The 22,465-nt window shown below is 35.8% G+C and overlaps 1 protein-coding gene across 1 annotated transcript in view; it reads left to right on the plus strand.

The window, feature by feature from the left end:
• Positions 1-4,258: 4,258 nt before the first annotated feature.
• The window catches only part of LOC118282054 (uncharacterized), a 68,941-nt gene continuing 50,734 nt past the window's right edge, over positions 4,259-22,465 (plus strand). Inside the window, exon 1 of the mRNA XM_035602948.2 lies at positions 4,259-4,425. The gene's annotated coding sequence lies outside the window, so the exon portion shown is untranslated. The remainder of the gene's footprint in view (positions 4,426-22,465) is intronic.

Consider the following 22,465-nt stretch of genomic DNA (forward strand, 5'->3'; position numbering starts at 1 on the left):
TTCAATAACAGTAAACTGGCACAGCTTGTGATCTGAAAGCTTGAAGCTATGGCGTAGTCGCTTCGTAACTGCTGCGTAGTAGTTTGTAGAGATAGCGTGAAGCGTGAAGGTGCTACGTAGAAACTGCGTAGCCATATCGTAGTATCCTTGTAGACTATAATCGATTGCGTTGACACCACATTGTGTAGCTCTGTAACTATGTTACTGATATACAATGTGATAGGGGCGAGACTTCTAAACCGTTAAGGCTGAGTTCTACACCTAATTTTATCGACAAAAGTCGGGGGTCGAAGTGGTCGAATCCCCTCCCCCTAAAAGTTATGGCTATTTTAATATTTTTTTAACTTTTTTTGATATCAAAGGTTGTATGCGTCGTAGAAACAAAAAAAAAACAACAAACGGTAGCTAATAACCTTGGCTAACTAATTCATTACTTTTTTCATATGTTTGATAATGTTTTGGTGAGAAAAAAAATCATTTGTGAATTATTTTTACCGAAAAAATCACTATTTTTTAATATTTTCGATTAGGGGTTCAACCCCCATATTATTTTTTTTGTCGATAAAATTAGATGTAGTACTCAGCCTTAACGGGTTAGAAGTCTCGCCCCTATCACATTGTATATAGATGCTACGTAACCGCTACGTAGCTACTGCGTAGAGTATGTTTATAAGCTGCATAGGTGTGTAGAAAATACGTAGACATAGTCCATCGACTACGTAAGTGCACTGTGCAACATAGGGTGTTATGTAGCGGTTGCGTGAGAGGCGCGTAGTCGTCGCGTAGCACTCGCTTTGATCGACTACGAAAGCGTAGTATTTTGCGTAGACACCACGTAGCCATTACGTAGTATTTTGTTTCATTGACAACGCAAGCGTAGTATTTTGCGTAGACGTCGCGTAGCAGTTGCGTAGCATTTTGTTTTATGGACAACGAAAGCGTAGTATTTTGTTGCATAGCACTTTGTTTCATCGACTTCGAGAACGCGTGTAATATTTTGCGTAGACGCCGCGTAGCCGTAGCGTAGCACTTCGTTTTATCGACTACGAATACGCGGTGTTTTGCGTAGACGCCGCGTAGCCGTTGCGTAGCACTTCGTATGTTCGACTACGAAAGCGTAGTACATTCGTGTAGTACGTAGCAATTGCGTAGACGCTGCGTAGCTATTTATATGGTGGTTTGGCGGCTGATATTATCAAATTTTATGTATTAACTTTTATTTTTCCCAGCGGTGTCGTAGAAGGGATGGAGGCAGATTTTTATTCATAAAGTCTCATTTATTATTTATATTTTTGGCTTTTATGATTGAGGAAGTTATAATATTTTTAAAGACTATCTCGTTAATCTAAGTTTAAAATGCGTTTACTAAGCATGTGAAGTGAAGTGGAGTTAGTTTTGTAAGCAGAGTAAAGTGGTTTTCAAACTTTACAATAAATAAGTAAAATAGAGAGAAATGCAATTTATTCTTGGGAGCATATAATATAGTATTAATAAATAACATTGTTTCACACATTACAGGAATTAATAACTTAGTTGACAATTGTATGAAATGAATGTATCAATGCAATAGCTACTATACAGGATATAATATTATGAAAACAACATTGTATATGTGCAATGACTTGATTAACTGTTCACATTTAATTAATATCACGATGAAAAAGTAGCTGACACAATTAACACGCATAATAAATCTTAAACAAATAAAAAAAAAATACTTTGCTCAAAGAAACGAGGTTTATACAAAAGAGGATTACAGCATGTGGCAATCCGTAGACAATAAGATGGCGGCCAGTTAATTTCGGCCACACCATGAAAGGGTCATAGGCTGGTAATCATCAATACTTGAGCTGTGATGATGATCATTGTGTAGTAATGACTACTGTCTATATTGTAACAGTTAATGATGATTTGAACCGATGGACTAACCCTGTCATTAATAGTAACTGCTGATCTTTATATGTAACGTTACGCCTTTTATACCCGAAGGGGTAGGCAGAGGTGCACATTAAAGTACTAATTGCCGTTATACAATGTAAGTACACCCACTTTTCACCATTTGTGTTAAAGTCGTTCAAGTAATAGGGGATGCTTATTGCCATATTATTATACTGGGCACAATTCCAGACTCCGTGCTACCATTGAGAAAAATTATCGAAAAACCGAAAAAGCCCAGTAATACTTTGCTTGACCCGGGAATCGAACCCGAGACCTCTAGTCCGGTAGTCGAGGCAGTTCTTGATCTTTATATATTCAGATCTTTATACTAATCGTTTAAAGTGTCTAGAAGTTACATATGTTTTTTAAAGAGAGGTCATTTCGCGGGTAAAGTTGTGTATGTATGACTTCTGCAACGGGTATCGTAAATTAAATAATGAGAATGACGTAAGTGTTGACTTTGTGCATAAAGTGCGCCGAACAAGAATTGTCGGGTTAAGAATTAAGTAGAAATTAATTATGGTAAATCTTGTTCAACTCTTTTAAATGCCCTTACCTCCGGTTTTAGGGTCCATTTAAGAAATGTACAACACATACACATTACATCCAGTTAGGCTATTCTGTAATAGCCGGAACTGCGGACTACCTAGCGGGTTACCGGGGCACAGGCTCGGAGGGCAGGAGCAGGAACGGGGTGGTTTTTAGTCAGTAAGAGTCTGACACTCCCTGGTGGAGTGAAGTCATTAGATGATATTTCTCCCTTAAAAAAGGCTAATCTGTAATTGTCAATTCGAAACATTTGAAGTGAGCTCGATCGCGGTCCGCCATGTCATTGGTTGTGAGAATAATCTCGACCAATGACGGGCGAGAATGTTATCGAACTCACTTCTAATGTTTCGGATTGACAATTACAGAATAGCTTAGCAGGTCTGGAACAACAGTTTATATAATTATCACAGAAAGAGTTGTTCTGTGACACTGCACATTAAATAGTTTTCTCATGGTACCGGCATCAATTAATTATTTACATATTAGTAAATGTTTAACTCATGTCCATCATTAGGTTTACTAGAAACATAATACATTTGTATGATTCGCAGAATTGTTTGACACGGAAATAAATGATATCACCTTTGGCATTTAGCTGCAATGGTTAAATGGCATGGATTATGTTATTCGAATGTACTGTAAGTAGACTGATTTGAAAGTGAATGCTAGAGAGCTAGCGTCATATTTTTATCGACAGTTCGTAATAGTCCCCTGCTTGACTTTTAACTATATTAACTTCCTCTAGGCCTTCTCTACGCATAAGAATGGTTTGCACGAGTCTATAAGCTCGGCAGATGGGTTAGAAGTCGTAAAATAAATGGTTCAGAGCCTGTAGCTGCTAATTAGCGCTTGTCTACAAAGAAAACTAAATTATACGAGTACCTATGGGATTGACGTAAATTTTTAGAGGGGCAAAATTATCTAACGTCTTCTCTCACCTTGGGCGAGATGGGAGAGTGTCAGGCCATTATTGAAAACCACCTTGTTCCTACTCCTGCTTTTCAAGCCGGAGCCCCGGTAACCCGCTAGGCTCTTCTGCAGCTGCGGGCTCTTATAATGAAAGCCCTCATCTACCTAAACTGTTCGGTTAACTTAGCTTTAAATGCAGGTAACTCATTTGATCCTCATTTACGTAACATAGTTATGGGAGCATTTACGTACATTTGATCTGAGAAAAGACAAAACAGCACACAAGCAGCAAGTCACCTTAAGATACCATTTAAAGAAAAAAAAACTATGTTTTTTTTACACTAATTTATTGTGCAATTCTCACAATAATTCGATTTCTCCTTCCATCCATCTGTTTACTTGCAACTTTGTAATAGCTCCAGCAGTTTTTTTGCTAAAGAGACAAAAAAGGCAGACGTGTTTCAAAGTCAGGTATGATCTCAAAGCATTAGCCGCGTATCAGAGTAGGATGGTTGCAATCACCTAGATGCAACCGTTGCGGAACTCGGCTGGTCCGAAACACGAGTCGCCGACCTTACTTCTACACCACTAGGTACCAAGCAACTCATGTTAAAGTGTAGTAAATGTGCTGAACGTCATACATTGCCGACTTAACGATGTTTGCGAACTGATAATGATTATATTTTGTTGGTTCATTTAAGGAGTTAATTATGTATTAAAGATTAATGTCCTTTTGTTGATAACTCATTATAAAATTACACGTTTTGTGTTTTAAATGTGAGTGAGACGAGCAATGTAAGCGAAAACTAAGTAAATGTCGCTAGAACATCGAGAGCGGCACAGAGCCGCTCAGCCCCGCTTCCCTCACGAGCGAGGGCGTCCCTCAGTCCTCTCGTAAACCTCGTGCGGAGCGCACGCCATCTCGCGTCACAACTGAGTGCCGGAAAAAAAAACAGTTGAATTTTTTTATTTAGAAAAAACCGTGCTGTGTTTAAGAAATTTGTAAGAGAACATTGGATTTTTATATCTGTAAGTATCGTTTGGTATTGTTTTAGTTGTTTCGAGTGAAAGCTCGGGCCTTTGAAGGCTTAGCTTATAGGCCATTCGAAAGGTGAATGAATCAGGGCGACTTGTTTAGTGACGTTCTATATTGTTGTAAATATTTAGGACATGTGTTCAGTAACGAGTTATTTTGTAAACTGTTCATAACTAGTTATTTTATGGATGTGTCGTCTTTACATAATATAATATGTAGATTTGATCTAAGATAGCCTTGAAAACTTTTAAGAGGACTTCGGAAAAGTCGAACGTCGTGAAATTTTCTTTGACTTTTGCGTGAATGTAAACTTATGAACGTATTTGACAATTAACGCAGATTTCCTATTTTCTTTTTACCCGTGTACTTAAAAAATAGTTTAATAAGAGCATTATAAAATTAAATGAAATAAAAATAGCCTTTATTCGACCACAAAACATTCTCACAGTCATCAAATTATATTATATATGTATATCTAGCATTGATCATTATTTATATTTTTAATATCATATAAGTAAGAGCATTAACACTTAATAAAGTTTATAGTAAACAGTTTTTTGTGTGTCGTCTTTTTTATGGCCGTCAAAATTTATCATTAAACGTTCAAAGTACCAGCTTGTAAAAAGAAATCTCGTTATTAATTTTACATGACGTCATTTTCTATCTGAAAAACTACTTAAGGTTTATTTTTGAGACCCATTAAACCTGTTTTTCTGCTTTATTTCAACTTAACAGGCGTAATTAAGTGTTTTCATTTCAATTTGCATATTTTGCCAAATTCGTTTTTACTTTTTAGTTGAGTAATGATGAATATTCAACGTTTTTGCTAGTTTCGTCAAGAAAATGATGATACTGTGTACGAAATAATGACTTTGATGACGATTGTAAAATAACTAAATAGATAGTAGGTAACTATTGTTTGTTTTACTATCTTTCCAAAATAAGATTGCAATGTTTAGTTTGATGAGCTAATGTAATGTACTCACTCGTGGCAATGATTAAAACATTAGGTAACATGTTTATGATTTTTCTTATAATATCTATACATTTAAAAACAAGCATGCGTCTTCTTCGCAATAAATTTGATGGCCTATGAATAAGGGAAGTTTATCCACTAGTTACTGCAGTACTCAGAGTCATTTAATGGTTACTTAACCCGGTCCTTAGCAATTGTTTTCGGAACAAAATCGTTACTAAGTTATAGTTTAAGTAATCATTAAATGTCTCTGAGTATAGCAGTAAGTAAGTTAAGTTACAACTACATATATAACATATTATTTAAGCTGTTTGATTTTGTGACAAAACAAACAAACATACTAACGTGTTCTTATTAATATCTGTAGTAGTGTTGAAATAAGACATTTATAATCGTCTTCCTGTAATCTTTCTTTCACGGATCATAGTTATGTCAAATTAATGGTTAACTTTCAAAGGGATCTTTATCTCATTAGGCAAGCTGGTTAATTTATTGCGAAATTATCGCCATCTTTCGTATATTTAAAAAAAACTGAATTGTAACCAGCCAGTGTGTGACAAAATGTACCTACCTACGTGAAACTCGTTTGTTTCGTAAAACGATGTGAATATTTTTAATTAAGTATAGAGTATTATTAGAAGAATTATTTTCTGTATAATTTAAATTATATGCCTACGAATAAAATTATTATTAACTTTATTAATAGGGGGCAAACGAGCAGACGGGATGGTAAACGATTGCACCGTTGTTGTATTTTCAGTAATTTTCCAATTAAAAAGAAATGCAAGAGAACAAAACGTTTACAATATTTCGTTGTTTATAACTAGGTTTATAATAGGTACTTACTATTAGTAAGGACGCAGGGAACGTCAATGTCCACGCGACAAGGCGAAGAAAAAAAACATATTGATTTTAATTTTTTGTCTCTTTTTTTGAAGATTCGTAATCGACTTTAAAAGGCAGGTGTTGCACAAAAATAAGAATAACGTAATCATTATTCGTCATTCGGAGCTGCGGACTACCTAGCGGGTTTACCGAGGCTAAGGCTCGAAAAGCAGGAGTAGTAACGGGGTGGTTTTTAGTCAGTAGGAGTCTGACACTCCCTCTCGCTGCGCCTAAGGCGGGAGAAGCCATTGATGTTCCTCCCTTATTATTCTGAGCGTTTTCCCCCAAGAGGATAGTAATGTACAAGTTACATATTATGTGTCATTTATGTATATTTACGTCAATATACCGCTATGTATTAAGATATGAACTTGTCATTTTTTAATAAGATTATTTAGGCACCACTAACAAACGAAGGCAGAAACCTGGGCTTATAATTTCGAATTCAGTTTGAAATCGCTAACCGTCATAAGCGAGGTGATTAATGCTTAAACCTTCTACATGTGAGAAGAAGTCAGCAATGGCCACTTATAGGCAGTAATGTTTCCCAATTAAGAAAGACTATATGCAAGATTTATTTACTTACCCATAAATGCTACTTCTCAAAACGTATATGACTGACGTCAAGCATGGTTCTCATTATATTTTGTTTGCGAATCTAATAGTTGCTTGTTAAATAATACATTATACGCGCTACCGTATTGTGCACGACTACGTTTAAATGACGTAAAATTTGCATGACTTCTATACGATATCCATCTCTATTATAGCTTTATGAGTTCAATCAGGATAAATAATACTGATTTCATGCTAAACAGTCTTCATGTCCACGCGACAACGCGAAGACTTTATAAAAATCATTTTGATTTTGATTTTTTGTCTTTTTTTTGAATATTTGAAGGCAGGTGTTGCACAAAAATAAGAATAACGTAATCATTATTCGTCATTCGGAGCTGCGGACTACCTAGCGGGTTTACCGGGGCTAAGGCTCGAAAAGCAGGAGTAGGAACGGGGTGGTTTTTAGTCAGTAAGAGTCTGACACTCCCTCTCGCCGCGCCTAAGGTGGGAAAAGCCATTGATGACTTTCCTCCCTCAAAATAAAAAACATTATTCGTGAGCGTTTTCCCCCCAGGAGGATGTGTAATGTACAAGTTACATATTATGTGTCATTTATGTATATTTTCGTCATTTATTTTACGAGGGCTATGTATTAAGTCTGCTTACCATTACTAAGATTATTTAGACACCATTGGCAAGCGGTGAAGGAAATCATCATGAGGAAACCTGGGCTTATAATTTCTAATTATAAGTTTGAAATCACTAATCCGCATTGAGCAAGCGTGGTGATTAATGCTCAAACCTTCTCCGTGTGAGAAGAGACTTTTGGTCAGCAGTGGCTACTTATAGGCTGTTGATGTGATGTACTATCAATATATTACGTACATATAAATATTTATTTACTCATCCATATATGCTACTTCTACCAAAACGTATATAATTTACGTCAAGCATGGTTCTCATTCGTCTTTATATTTTGTTTAAACTAATCTAATATTTGCTTGTTAAATAATAAATTATACGCCATTTGCTACTGTATTGTGCACGACACGTTTCAAGACGTAAAATTTGCATAGACTTCTATAAATATCCATCTCTATTATATCTTTATGAGTTCTCAGGATAAATAATAATAATTTTATGCTAAACAGTCTTCATGTCATTACTAGAGTCTTAGACTTTATAAACAATCATTAGTTATTTCTTTTTCAAGGTTTCAATACTTGTTTTTTTTATGAAAATGTCTCTTTAACTGGTGTGGTTTTATAACCATGTTATGTACCAATGCGATTGAAGCTAAAACACTTCATGGGATAAAGACGTGAGTTGATGTGGGTACTAAATGTTTCTTATTTTGTTTAAAAAGTAAAACCTACGAATTTTGGTATCTAGTATATCATCAGGTAATCCGTCTGCTCGTTTACCATCAGCTGATCCGTTTGCTCGTTTACCATCAGGTGACCCGTCTGCTCGTTTGCCTATTACTTATCCAAAAAATTGCCTATTATACGTATCATATTATTTACAGTAAGAGTTTGGCTATAGCCTTGAAGTTTTGGTATTGTGACTGGCAGAAGGAGTTTATAAGAGAAGGAAGCATTTAGGCCTTTATCTGTTAAATCATAGACTTGCGTGTTGCTATATAATTATACCTCTATAGTGTAGTACCTTATTAAGGAAGAAGTTTATATCTTTATGTTATTTTTAATTACTTACATCATATTGCGGGATCCATGACAGTTTAGTTGTGTCTCCGGAGCGCGTCGCACTAACTGTCTCTGTTTCTGGTCGGTCGTCATTGTGAGTTCATGACTAGGGTGCATATAGCGGGTCATATACATATATGTTAACATACATGAATCGTGCAAGAAGGAGAATTGTCTTAAAAGTCTGTTAGAGTCTTTTTTATAAAGTAAATGGAGATTATTTCCCCGCATGTTATGAGAGTGGACTATAGGATTAATTAAAGACAGAGATCAGTAGAGTTCTTTAACAAACTTGAACCGTTTAAACTGTGACTATACCTAAGTAATCAAGTACCCTTAGTACGAGTTTGCTTTTCGATGGACGAAAATGAAAAGAGAGCCCGTTAGGCGCTCTGATTGGCCGATGTTAATGAACCAACCAATCAGAGCGCCGAACACGCTCTCGTTTCGATCTCGTTATATGTAAAGCAAACTCGAACTAAGGGTATTGAGGAATACTGCAAGATTTGTAGTTTCAAAGCATCAAAGTAAGACTCATAAAAATACTACAGAAGCAAAGACATTTTCCAAATATTTAACATCAAAATGTATTTGTAATGTCTGTTATCAGACGATCGACGTCGTTATCGGTTCAGGAAACCAGTTTTTTTAGGATCCGAATCCTTTAAGAAAGATAAGATAATTCTAAAGAGGTCCCTGTTAATTTACTCCGAGTTATTGCCTCAAGATTAGTGTAAAGATTTGATAAATGAGGTATTTTGGGCTCTTTGTTGTGTCCAAAATTCTGTGACGATTATAATATAATAGCGCAAATAGAAATGAATAATGTTTAAGATAAAGTCCTGTTGTTGTTAATAATAGAGATATAGTTGCGTCTTATCTAGAACCTTTTTTTGTGAAAATTGTAATTAATAATCTGATGTGAAGATATCGTGTCACTTTGTAGACATATTTTTACTGTTTCTATATGTTTTTCGGCTTACTCACGTAACTATCAAACGTAGCGGCTGCTGCCACTACAGTAGCAGTACGACAGTCGCCGAATCGTGTGTCGCGGAATGCTGCTCATGAATATGAGCCTCTAGCATGGCTTGAAACTAGTCGAGTTCCTCGTCAAATAATTACGCGAGTAAGTCGAAAAACATAATAATTAATTTAGTATGTCTTTTCTTAAATAAGTAATTTTATGCTATTAAAATTAATTCCTATCCTTTGTAGATATTTTTCCATTGAGAAAATGGCATGATTTCAAAGTTTCAATAGACGAAGGAGAAGTGTTGGTATTTTTTTACTTATGATTAGTTACTTACAAACATAGTTAGCGGTTTACTACCTAGGCCATAAACACCTATAACAAGTTACAAATCCACTAATATTTTTCTACCTTCATAAATCTAGAAAATATTGAAGTTCTTAACTAAATCCCAAAGCACTCGTACTTTACTAGTTCACTATTTTATATGGTTGCGTGGTCAGCAATTTTGAACCTTATGGTGACTGAAATAAGGACGTGATAAATGTTTGTGGTGGACCGTAAATCGTTTTCTTAAGGAGGGTTGTAGAGGGTCGTTTGTTTGGTAAGTGTTGTGGCAGCCATATTAAGTGTAAGATTTGTGATGGACCTCTGTTGTTACTTCGTTTTAATAGGGTTTTATATTATTTGGAAAGTTTTAAGGAAGGTGTTTGTTTCAATCTCTATTCTTTTACTAAAAGTGGTTTGTTAGTGTGTAGGGTTTATTCTAGATTTTAAACTATAATTATTATTCAATGACTTCTCCAATGTCTTCTCCCACCTTGGGCGAGGCGAGAGGGAGTGTCAGACTCTTTCTGACTAAAAACCACGTTTCTAGCCCCAGTAGCCTGCTAAGAACTCCGCAGCTCCGGCTCAAGCAACAGCCTTACCGGGCTGGAATATTATTTTGCTTAAAGTGTTACAAGAAAGTAAAAATGTTAACAAAACATCATATCACTCACTTTTTATTGTGGAATTCAGAATCACATAATTTTTTTTAATTCGAATTTCTTTTTTCCATTACTGAACTTCTAAGTACAGGAAATATTAATTACATTTTCATTTAAAATTCTTTCCCTGAAAAATGCTGAAACAAATCAATATTGCGCCTGTATCTGTTGGTATTTCATTACAAACTTTTAGCTTACAGACGAATACTTCAAAACAATCTCTTTATGGGTTATGGCCTCGCGTATTGTGATTTTTTCAATCAGGTTATATTATTCAAAGAACGGTTGATTAATAAAAATATAAACAGATTTCCATGCACTTATTTTTGAGGGAGAAAATCTGTTCAATGACATCTCTCTTCTTGGGCTTGAGGTGAGAGGGAATGTCAGACTATCACTTACTGACTAAAACCCACCCTGTTCCCTGCTTCTCGAGCCGGAGCTCCGGTAACCCGCTAGGTAGTCTAATCCCTAATAATCGGTAGGTAACCCTATCGTCCTACATTACAGTTAAATTAAAACATTTGTCTAATAATCTTAGTAAACAATAATCTATTTTATTAATAAGTCGCATTAGGTATTATATTATAGACGTATCTACATATAATTTATTTAATCTGCAGATAATTCTGACTAATATGTGTTAGAAAAACAATATTTTATTGATACGAGACGATAAAAATTAAGACTTCGTAATCTTGTAGAGTTCTAATGCTGTTTCTATTTATCAGGGATTAGCGGAAAATTGGGAAAAACAATATTAGTATAACACGTGTAATATTACGTATAAAGATACAAAGAAAAGAAAGAAAGAAAAAAGATTTAATTATTAATAGGAAACAACTAGTGGCCTGCCCCTATTTCGCATGGGTGTTAGTTCACCGGTAATTCGTATTATTAGCGTTCGTATTATTCGTATTTTCGCATTCGTATTATTGGATGCCGTGACGGGTCCGTCACGGCATCCTAAAGGTTACCGGTCTATTTCTGATTTTCCTGTCGAATTTTCTGGAATTTCCTTTCATAAGAATCTTCTCGTAATCATAAGACACACAAAAAATAATTAGTGAATTCTGTCCACCTATTTGCTCGTGATTCGATCAGGTAGGTAACTAAGAAAAATAAATTTAACTTTTTTAAGATTGTATAGTGCTTCATACGTCATTAACTTATCAATTCAAATGCACGGTTTTTTGCGAGTGACATCATCGTCAACTCGTCACATGACTTTTTAATCTGTGGCAAAAACGTCAACAGGTTTATTTATTTGGCGCCAATTTTTTTTTAAATTTTTCCTGTCTGTGAATCACATAGGATATTTTATTATTTTGCTTACTTAAAGCTTAGGAATGAGTGCCCATTTTTTATTATTGTGGAGATATACAGTAAAAAGGAGGACCATTGTTTTATACTTAAGGAGATAACATAAAAACATTTTATAGCATGTTTTAAGACTACCTATAAAATATCAATGAGCACATCATAAAGAAAATACTTTTTTAAGGGGGAATATCATCCAATTACTTCTCTCACCTTAGGCGAGGTGAGAGGGAGTGTCAGACTCTTACTGACTAAAAACCACCCCGTTCCTACTCCTGCTTTTCGAGCCGGAGCCCCAGTAAACCCGCTAGGTAGTCCACAGCTCCAGATAAAGAGAATACTCTACCACACTTCTCCTCTCGCTGAAGTTTTCTTGAAATAAGTTCTACATCTATCTATGTAATATACATGAGAATAGAAGCTAGAACGATCAAAGTAGGGTAAGGTTATGCTACCTCAACCATACCATCATGCTTGGAGTATCGGAAGCGTAGTTAGTAGCTTTAAGTTATTTTTAGTAACTCATTATGTATTATTCAACATATTAGCTAATATACTTATGTACTAAATCATTGCACAAATACATATTTCTACTACGTATAGTCGCAATGACATAGTATGAAAATTTGATATTAAAAACTGTTTCTTCGTGGTCGAAAAAGTTGTCCTTTTTTGAGGGGGGAAAATCCGAAGAAGCTGTCTTGATGCATGATCCAATTAATTCTTCCCTTGCTTTGGCGAGGCGAGAGGGAGTGTCAAACTCTTATTGACTACAACCACCCCGTTCTTAATCCTGCTTTTCGAGCCGAAGACCCGGTAAACCCGCTGGGCAGGCCGTCCTGAAAATCTATGGAAGTAAATAAATCGCTCACTAAAATAGGTCATATATGTAGGTGAGCTGTCTCTATTTTTGTTTTCTCTAAATGAACTAGTTATTACATAATAATGTTCAGGGTGATAGCAAAACGATCTAGTCTACATAGATGGTGATATTTAATATGCGGTGAACTTTACTAGCCTACGTCCCACTCATGCGCCTACGCTCATGCACTTTCCTTATACGACACAGCTATACCAGCCGTGCTTTAGATCCTTTTTGATACAAGTCTTTGTTATTGTTTCGCTAAAATCTTGTTTTTGCAACTTTATTATACGATTTTAGAGTCGTGTGCAAAATATTTGAGTGTTGAATATTTGTGGTTTGCGTAATTGATCGTGAATTCTTTACAATTCGCTCTTGTTCTTTTTGTACCGAGGTATGTTTTAAAAAATAAACTCCAGACTGTAGGGAAAAAGTGTATAATCTTATTTTAATATCTACAGTTGATTTTGTAGCTTTAAACTTAGAGACTATTGGCTACTATTAACTAAGAAGCATTGAGAATTACTTTCAAGAGGCCGTAGCTCTCTGAGGCTTTCGTATTCAAATGTGTGATCCAACAGATCGTTTCATTCAATAGGATCACGTCGCTCTCTTTTGTACAAAGTCTCCATCCACACGTCTTCAAAGAAATGGGACCATTCATATAATGTAGTGTTGTATATTGGCTATCGAGTTCCGCAACCCAGATTATTCAAGAAACTGCGTAAGATCACATTCTGCAGTTATGACAACCGCCTCTTAAGACCCATTGCAATACATGTAACCGATCATTTGAGCCTCAAAATCGATTCAAGTTGCACAAAACTCGAAACGTTAGCGCTGCGGCAGTATTATCGATATTTATACTGCAAACTTGTATCTCAGACGGACCAAACCGGTCTCCAGTCACCAGGTTAGTCTTGCGGCTAACGCGCTGGTTTGCGTCCACTTTACATTGTTTAAAACACAAGGGCAGGACGGTAACGTGGTGTGGTGTGTTAGTTACTTGGCTGGTGGTGAGTCACGAGCTATAGGTGTAGATAGAGCTTGTGCGACCGGTGAGTCAGCTGCTTGCAGTGAATCAGGATTGAATCCTAACGATTTTTACTATTTATACATAATGTGCAGGTAGCACAGAGTTTGCAGTTACGGTACTTAGAGAGCACTCGCTATGTAAACAAAAAACGCAAGCCTAATACCGTACGCTTGGTGAAGCGATTAATCGATTCTTGATTTATCGCCATCTTTATTATTAAATTGATCGATGCGTTTCATTTCTCGGCTGCAGTCTGCTAGTTGGCCGTGCTGGTTTATTAAACATAATTTTATTGGTCGACTGGTGATGATATTATCAGTTGACTTTTGCGATTGCTTTTAAATTAATCTTTATAAATCGTAATGGTTACATTTAATCCAATTCAAATAAAATAAAATAGAATTTCATTAGATACGCATCAATAATCCATAAGTAGTTCCGAGAATTTTAACGAATTAATTAAATAATTTAATATAATATTTCAATATATTAATTAATTAATTAATTAACGTATCTCTCCTGGATCTACCAACTTTACGACAAAAAAATAATGACATGTTAAAATTCCCGCCCACTTTTTCGCCGCGCATAGATTAAATAAATTATTTTTAATGCGGCACACCGCCGAGGGGCCTGTCATGGCGTGTATCGGTCACGGAAGCCACCCTACATGTTTGACCCTATTTACAATGACCCATTTCTCATATGATTACCTCTAGTCAGCTAAAATTGACCTACGTGGATACCAAGTCTATAGAATAGCCAGTAAAGATTAAATATTTTAATGAATTATATCGCATGAAACAATCTTATTAATTAATAATGGAAACTTAATTACTTATTTAATTAGTAAGTTATTTTCCCGCGGTCTTGGCACACGATTTAATAAAAATAAAAGACAAATTGTGTTCACAAATAAATGCGTCACATGATATTGTCGTATTTGTCATTTGTTATTGTACACATTCACAATTCAGCTTCGTCAACTCTTTTTATTGTGTAGACTCTTGTTTTATTTGCAGTATATCATAACACTAAAGGAAATACTGTGACTTTTCTGGTGTTGCGGATGTCTATGGGTGGCGCTGATCGCTTACCATCAGGTGACCCGTTTGCGTGTATGCCCCATTAATATCACTACATAGTATAAAGAAAAGTCGCATTTTCTGTTCTTTTGTATGCTTAAATCTTTAAAACTTCGCAATGGATTTTGATGCGGTTTTTTTAATAGATAGAGTGATTCAAGAGGAATACATGCGTTATATATCACGATTACACCCATGTGAAGCTGGGACGGGTCGCTAGTATTTCATAAAAAAATAAGAATGTTTTAGGTCCAGGAAAAGTCACTATAGGTAGCAGATAGAACAAATAAAAAGACACATCCCATTTTAAACTTAAAAAATGGTACCTCTATATTTTAGATTATATAGCGCTTGTATATACCTTACCTAATAAAAATACCTACAACACCAATCTCCCTTTACAAATTGACATTTGCAGGGGTCAGCGCTTTAAAGCGATGCAATTTTTATGAGCACTCGACCGTACAAAGTGGGCACATCGGGGGTAAAAAATGTGATCACATTCGTCCACAGATTAAGAAATATAAACTTTAATGAACCGTGGCAAGTAGCTTACAAAGCAGATTTAGATGTAACATAAACACCGTAATGGTTGGTTGAACTTTATAAATTGATTAAGTGATGATTTTGACAGATAAAATGAAGGAGTTACCCAGTAGATCGGAAAGCATTTGAAATATGTACCAACAAAAGGATTTGACTGTTATCTGAGATGGGTCTCGCTTCTGCATGCTACTGATATTATTGAAGATCGGTTATCGGTTTTACCGTGTTCAAATAGTAACGAGAAATTATAACGTCATGCATTCTTTATTAAGTTTCCAGTTAGTTATTTAGTTTTGGAAACTAGTGTAGTGTTTTGTTTTCTTGATTGTTAATTTTTCAGAAAGTATACTTTTTATGGTATACGGATCACCTGATGGTAAGCAATCGCTGCCGCCCATGGACACCTGAAACACCAGAGACGGTATTACAATAGGAATTTAAGGGTTATCGGGGATTGGGAAGATTGGAAAAGGGGGTAAAACTCAACGTAATACAACGCGAGTATTGTTTCACGTCGGTTTTCTGTGAGGCCGTGGTGTCACTCCGGTCGAGCCGGCCCATTCGTGCTGAAGCATGGCTCTCCCACACTTAAATATATCACACTAAAGCAACCATCATCGACTGTTACTGTACCAAAACACCACACCATCAGGTTTATCCGATTCTAATTTGAATGCCTTTAGATAAAACAGTTTACTGTATTCTTTTCTAATTGACATCAGAGTCACATTGTCTGTCATTGGCCCGAGGTCCTGAGAAATCGAATGTGAAGGCGTAGAAGTAAAATGATGAACGTGTAACTCGACCCGTTGGAACGCGGCACCCGCGCTCTGATTTCTGTAACTCAGGCCCGATATGTAGGAGTCTAGTTACATTACATTCTCGTTTCGTTTTCTAAACTATTTTGTTAGGTTTTTACTCGTCGATTTTGTTACTTGAGTTCTGTTAAAAAGAAGTGGGTTTTTAACACACTTTTGTTTATTTTTTGTGGGTTTAGTTATTGAGAAGTTTTAAAGGACATTAGGTAGGTTAACGCATACAGTTGCATATTTTATTTGTAAGTATTTAGACACACTTGTATTTAGTTGAAACTTGTTATGTTGTAAGATGAATTTAATGTTGAATTCTCTGCAAAATTCTAATTATCATAAAAGCCACTGCTAACTAGGAGTAAAAAGCGCAACAATCATAAAAAAGCCGCATCTTGTGTCGCGGATTGCTGCTCAAGAATATGATGCATGGCTTGAAACTAGTCAAGTTTCTCAATAGGTCAATAACATAATAATTAATCATAAAAGCCCGAAAGAGACCCAAGATATGATTTGTAATAACATATTTTGTTTTAATTTTGGGGTGAACGTGCCCAATTTGTTCCAAACTTACTTATTCCCTTGGAGAATAAATCAAAATCTGTTACTATATTTGATTAATGTTCGTAAAAAGAAAGAAAAAAAGAACAAGTTCGTTCTGAACATTCTGAACATCGCTCATCAAATCAAAACATGTCACAGAGAATTTTCCATTCAATTTGTTCATGATCGATGACTATTTAAAATGCTTCGGAAAACTATGTGTATAGATATAATGTAATATCCAAGTGCCAGTCTAGAAAGAGCCGTCTATTGAAATCGTGTCCATTGAACTGAATCGTCTAGTTATTGCAGTCTGACGCGAGCATAGACTCTTGTCTTTTTTTTCTTTCGTACACAGATTAGAAAAATCGTTGGATAAACCTCTTTTGTGATTTAAAATGCATTTGTTTGACGCAGGTATTTAGTTGATACGTTATAATGATGGTATGTTACCTAATAGGCCTGCTAATACGATAGGAGACTACCGGGCATGGGGTCTCGGGTTCTATTCCCGGTTCGGGCGAAGAATTACTAGGCTTTTAACGATTTTTCGAAAATTTCTCAGTAGTAGCACGGACTCTGGAAATGTGCCCGCTATATGGCAATATTATTATGCTCACCACCAATTACATGGGACTTACCTACAACATAAATTGGGAAAAGTGGGTGTAGGTACATTGTACAGTGGTATTACGTGCCATAATGTGCACCTCTGCCTACCCCTTCAGGGAGTTAAGGCATCACAATATATATGTTACCTATTATTAGGTGATGTTAAAAGGCCTATTATAAAATCAGAACACTAAAACAGAATAAAATAGGAATTAATAAAAACTCTTTACACCAAAATAGATCAGTTTAATGAACTAACCAATCTTGTTGAAACTGGCCAGCCTTGACAGACCAGAGATAAGACAAAGTTTATAAGAAAAAAATATTTGAAAATAGAACTTTGCAAAGGTTTAGCCGCGAATTAGATTAGCTACATCGTTGAGTCTGTGGAACCGGTTTGGACAACAATAGGAGATGCAAGGCAAGGTTAGACTATGACTATGTCACGCTCAGGTATATGATATGTGAACTCAAGATGAAGTGTGAAGAACAAAACATTGCTTATATGGTTATTACCATAGTAATGTAATTATAGATAATAGCAATTGTAATTATTAATACTGGAGCTTTCTAAAAAGTTGGGCAAAAACTCTTTTTGAAAAAGGGGACCGCCTTCAGTTTTCTTTATTTTAAAGTCAAGAAATATCTCTAAAAACCTTACCTAAAGCTAAGTCTAAAACATACTATGCTGTAAACCGCATAAGCGGTTTTGCCAAACGCGAGATAATTGCGCACAAACATATATACATACAGGGCAAAAGGGAACCACCTTTTTTGGAAGACGGTTAATAAATAATAACAATTTTTTTTACTTTTAATTTCCAAGTTTTCTCATAAAGTTAGGAAGTTGAATCGACTTTCTTAACTTTATTATTCGATTGACTGTAGTCAGTGCATTGTGTGCTCCCCTATGTTATTCGATTAATGATTGTTACTCAATCGAATCAACATTAAATCGAATATTGATTTACTATTCCCTCACCCTCGATGACTGCTAAGTTAAATAAATCGTTCCGGACTAAAGGGAAGTGAGTTTCAAACTCCTGGAAAGAAATAATGGTTATTTCGTTAGTGCATTTATTCATTGAACTGCCTCGTTGGTCGAGTGGTTGCAAGTGCGACTGCCGGACAAGTGGTGTTTCGTTGTTATTTCTCGGTAGTAGCACAGAGTCTAGAATTGTGCCCAGCATATTATGGCAATAAGCTCACCCCCTATTACATGGGACTTATAACACAAAATTGTGAAAAGTGTACATTGTATAGTGGCGTTACGTGCCGAAATCTGCACCTCTGCCTACCCCTTCAGGGATAAAAGGCGTGACGTAATTTATTTTGCATTTATACAAAAAATCGTTGTAAAAAAAGCATGATTTAAAAGGCCAGGTGTTGACCAAAGCCAATAATTTTGCAGCTTTACTTCTAACGAACGTATCAAATAAGAATAAGAAAAAAATGAATCAATTCGATTAATATCACAGTTGCACGCTCGAAGGCTATAATTAAAATATATAATAATTTTATCTCGACCGGTTTTCCTTGAAGTTTGGTGGCAAAGTTCAGACGGTCTATTATGTCTATTGTCTAACGTCATGTCATAGAGACGGTTGACGTACGTGGCTGTATGAGTGACGTTTTTGTCTCTCTTCACAAAAACAGACCCGTTGCTCTATGGTTGCATTAAATCCTTTGGAAAGATAATTTTCTACCATAGGGGTTGCTTTGTACATTTGTATGCTTTTCTTGTGGTTGAGGAAACAAGAATAGGCCATGTTGTTTTTGATGTAGCTCGGTATAAAATAAATAAAATGTTGATTCACGAAACGACCCCCAGGCGATATTGTTCTGTCTTTTATGTTTCTTTAGTTTAGGATTGTTTTTTCTGATTTTTGTTCTTTGATCTAGATCTTTTTTTAAATGCATAAATATGAGTGTACTAGGCGGTATAACAGTTGGTGACTTTTACTTTTTTTACAAGGGCGCTACTCGGTACTACAGAAATTAATCATAATATTTTTAATCACTCCGCTTTCTGCTTACTTTTATTTATTTTTCGCTTGCACTTAAAAGGGGTTCCCAATCAGTAAATAGCAATACTAGCTATAACTATAGCAGATATAATTATTAATTCATCATATGATAAATTGCTCGCTTAGTGCTTATTTTTAGTTCGTTTTAAATTGAAAATTAATGAATTGCCTCGTTAATCCAGTTGGCAAACGAATCCTCTCCCAGAATCAATTCCCAGGTCAGTTTTAGTTTTATTTGATTTTTAATTATTAACTTGTTTTTATGGAATAAGCCGGTAAACGAGAAGACGGATCACCAAATGATCAGCAATCGCCGCCGTCCATGGACACTTGAAACACCAGAGGCGTTACAAGTGTGTTGCCCTTTGGGGGCTAGGAATTGGGAATTGGGGGAATTTGGCCTCCTAGGTAACTTATTTATTAGGGCTTGACCTTTAGATTTATGATAGTGTTTATACACTTCTCGCTTATTACAAATAATGGTATGACTAATCAGATTAATTTATCAAAATATTAATATTGATAACGTAGGTGGATGGGTAGATTAATATCTATCTACTTATTTAATTAAAACTCTTTCGTTACTGGTGGCTGAGTTTCAGCCAGGATCTTTTTACGTATCTAAATATGAAGTTGTGCTGCGGACTGCCTAGCGAGTTGTCGGGGTTCTGGTTCGAAAAACAGGAGTTGGAACAGGTTGGTTTTTAGTCAGTAAGAGTCTGACAATCCCTCATTTCTTCTCGCTTCGCCCAAGGCTAGAGAAGTCTTTGGTAGATTTTCCTGCTATAACAAAAAAGGGTCGGAAAAGCAGGATATTTTTACGTACCTAATGAAGTTGTGGGTAAGCCAGTATTTAGATACGGCACGGCCATACCGTCCTTGTCTCGAAGTATTTATTATGAAAAAGTAAAAAGACAGAGGTAACGTCACCCAGGTTAATACGTAGATAAAACACAGGAAAACCGTGGAAACACGTACGATAGCAATATTTTATCTGAATGGTAATGGTAGGGTCCTTCTTCGTAGCATTCGTGCGATAATATCTTCGGTGACGTCTTATGTCGGTGTTCTTTTTGGTCTTCTCATTAATGGGTTGTGGTGCGTCATAATTAGTAACGGGGTCGCTGTTTAGGATACTGGGTATTTTTCCTGAGTTTTTTTACTCTTTTATCTGAATTTTTATGTTTATTCCCAATTGGAAGGATGATGTTAGCATATTTCACATGTCTCTACCGTTCTTATATCCGAGCCGATACGACCTTCAAACCTTCCAGAAAAGAGTATACTCCTGTTTAAAAGGCCGGCATCGCACCTGTGACTCCTATGGTGTTGCAGGTATCCATGGGAGGCGCTGGTCGCCTACCATTAGGTGCCACCTATACAATAAAAAAAAACTATAAACTCTAATGTTTCGGTTTTTCTTGTCGAAATTAGCATAGCATAGCAAATACTGGACTCTTCCAGTTCATAGAGCTTACTATTATTATCTATTATAGACATAGTTTATGTAATACATCTACTGTATAAACAAATAGGTATTATCCATCGTTTAGGTACACTGTCGCTTGAAAAACAGTGGTAATATTATGCTATAATTCAAAAAATAAGGTCACAAAAGTACCTACTTGATAACATTAGCAAACAGCTTGCGAAATAGTCACACTCGGCTGGCTCACGTTTCAGTTTAGAAACTATTCTGTTCTTTATTATTTCATACGATGTCATTGCAACTTTCATCCTTATCACCGAGTGGGTAGAGTAAAAAGTTGAGTAAATAATCATGTTAAGTTATAGAATTAGTATGAATATGCTTGATAAAATCATTGTCTTGATATTGGCCAATCGTTTTGAGGTGAGCAGCGTGCAACGTGTTCTGCTCGTTGACATAGGTCTAGAATTGTGTTGCTTAAGTCTTTGCCTGTGTTATCTCTATCACTGTTATGCAATTGTTTTTTTTATGGATAAGAGAGAGATGGAGCTATAGTTTTATCAATATGCGTATGTATTTATTTAGTCTGATTTGTGATTCAAATGGGCTGAGTCAGTCGATTTGCTCATCGATTTTTTTGGTATTTAGTGTTCTCACTGTGACTCTGTGTTACTTGAATTTGGACGTAATTACCGAAACAGAAGAACTGCATTTAATATGCACACCTCTGTCTATCTTTTCTCTGAAGAGGAGTATCGTTATGTAAAGACGTGCTGTTTAATGGGCGAAAAATGTGAAAATGCAATGTGTAAGCTATTTTATCCCCAAGTCCTTTTACATTACGAGCTAAATTACCATGAATGCATATAAAATATGTGACATACACCGTACGTGAACCATATACTAAATTGAGTTGTAAATCTTGTGTGCTCTTAGATATAAACCATCTTATCTTAGACGGATACTCTCAGGATATGAAATGAGATTATTATTTAAATAAAACCTCTTTGACTATTCTGTGTAGCGGTTTAGGTGAGCACGTATGTCTAAAAAATTAAATAAAAAAAGAAATTGAAACAAAGTTTCGTCCACAAATAAACTGAGAACATTTAAATAAAGAGCCTCGTCAATTAGATTCATTGTCTTCTTCACTTTCTAATCTTTAAAACCTGTTAAGAAACGGGAAGCAACTTGAATTACTTATGTAAGCTAAATTACGAAGGGATCAGGTGCACAAAGCCTCCGCCGACAACAGGCAAACTTACGATTGCTATCGGAAAACACTCAATGCATAGGCCCCAGTATCGAACCCTTGGGTACTCCACTGTAAAACAATGATTGCACTCGAAACTTCTATTGTATCTCGACATTTAACAACTGTAGATCTTATTACTTTTGAAATAGAAGCGTAAAACGATTGTTAAACTAATAGGATTAAGGTAGATCAGTAGAAAAAGTAGGGCGTCGCGGTCACGAAGCTTAAGTCAGAATGTTTTATTTCGTGACGGATGGGAGGGCTAAGGTAGGAGTTCACAGTAATTGTAACTATTAGATAAAATTACTGGTTTCAAGTCAAATAATACTGGCTCACGACAATCTGTGTTGTGTATAAAGTTGGATGGACATGAAGAACTCTCACTGGCCGCTTCAAACGATGCAGAAAGTAGTTATCCTTGA

The sequence above is a fragment of the Spodoptera frugiperda genome, chromosome 20, assembly GCF_023101765.2.
Source record: "Spodoptera frugiperda isolate SF20-4 chromosome 20, AGI-APGP_CSIRO_Sfru_2.0, whole genome shotgun sequence".
Taxonomy (NCBI): Eukaryota; Metazoa; Arthropoda; class Insecta; order Lepidoptera; family Noctuidae; genus Spodoptera; species Spodoptera frugiperda.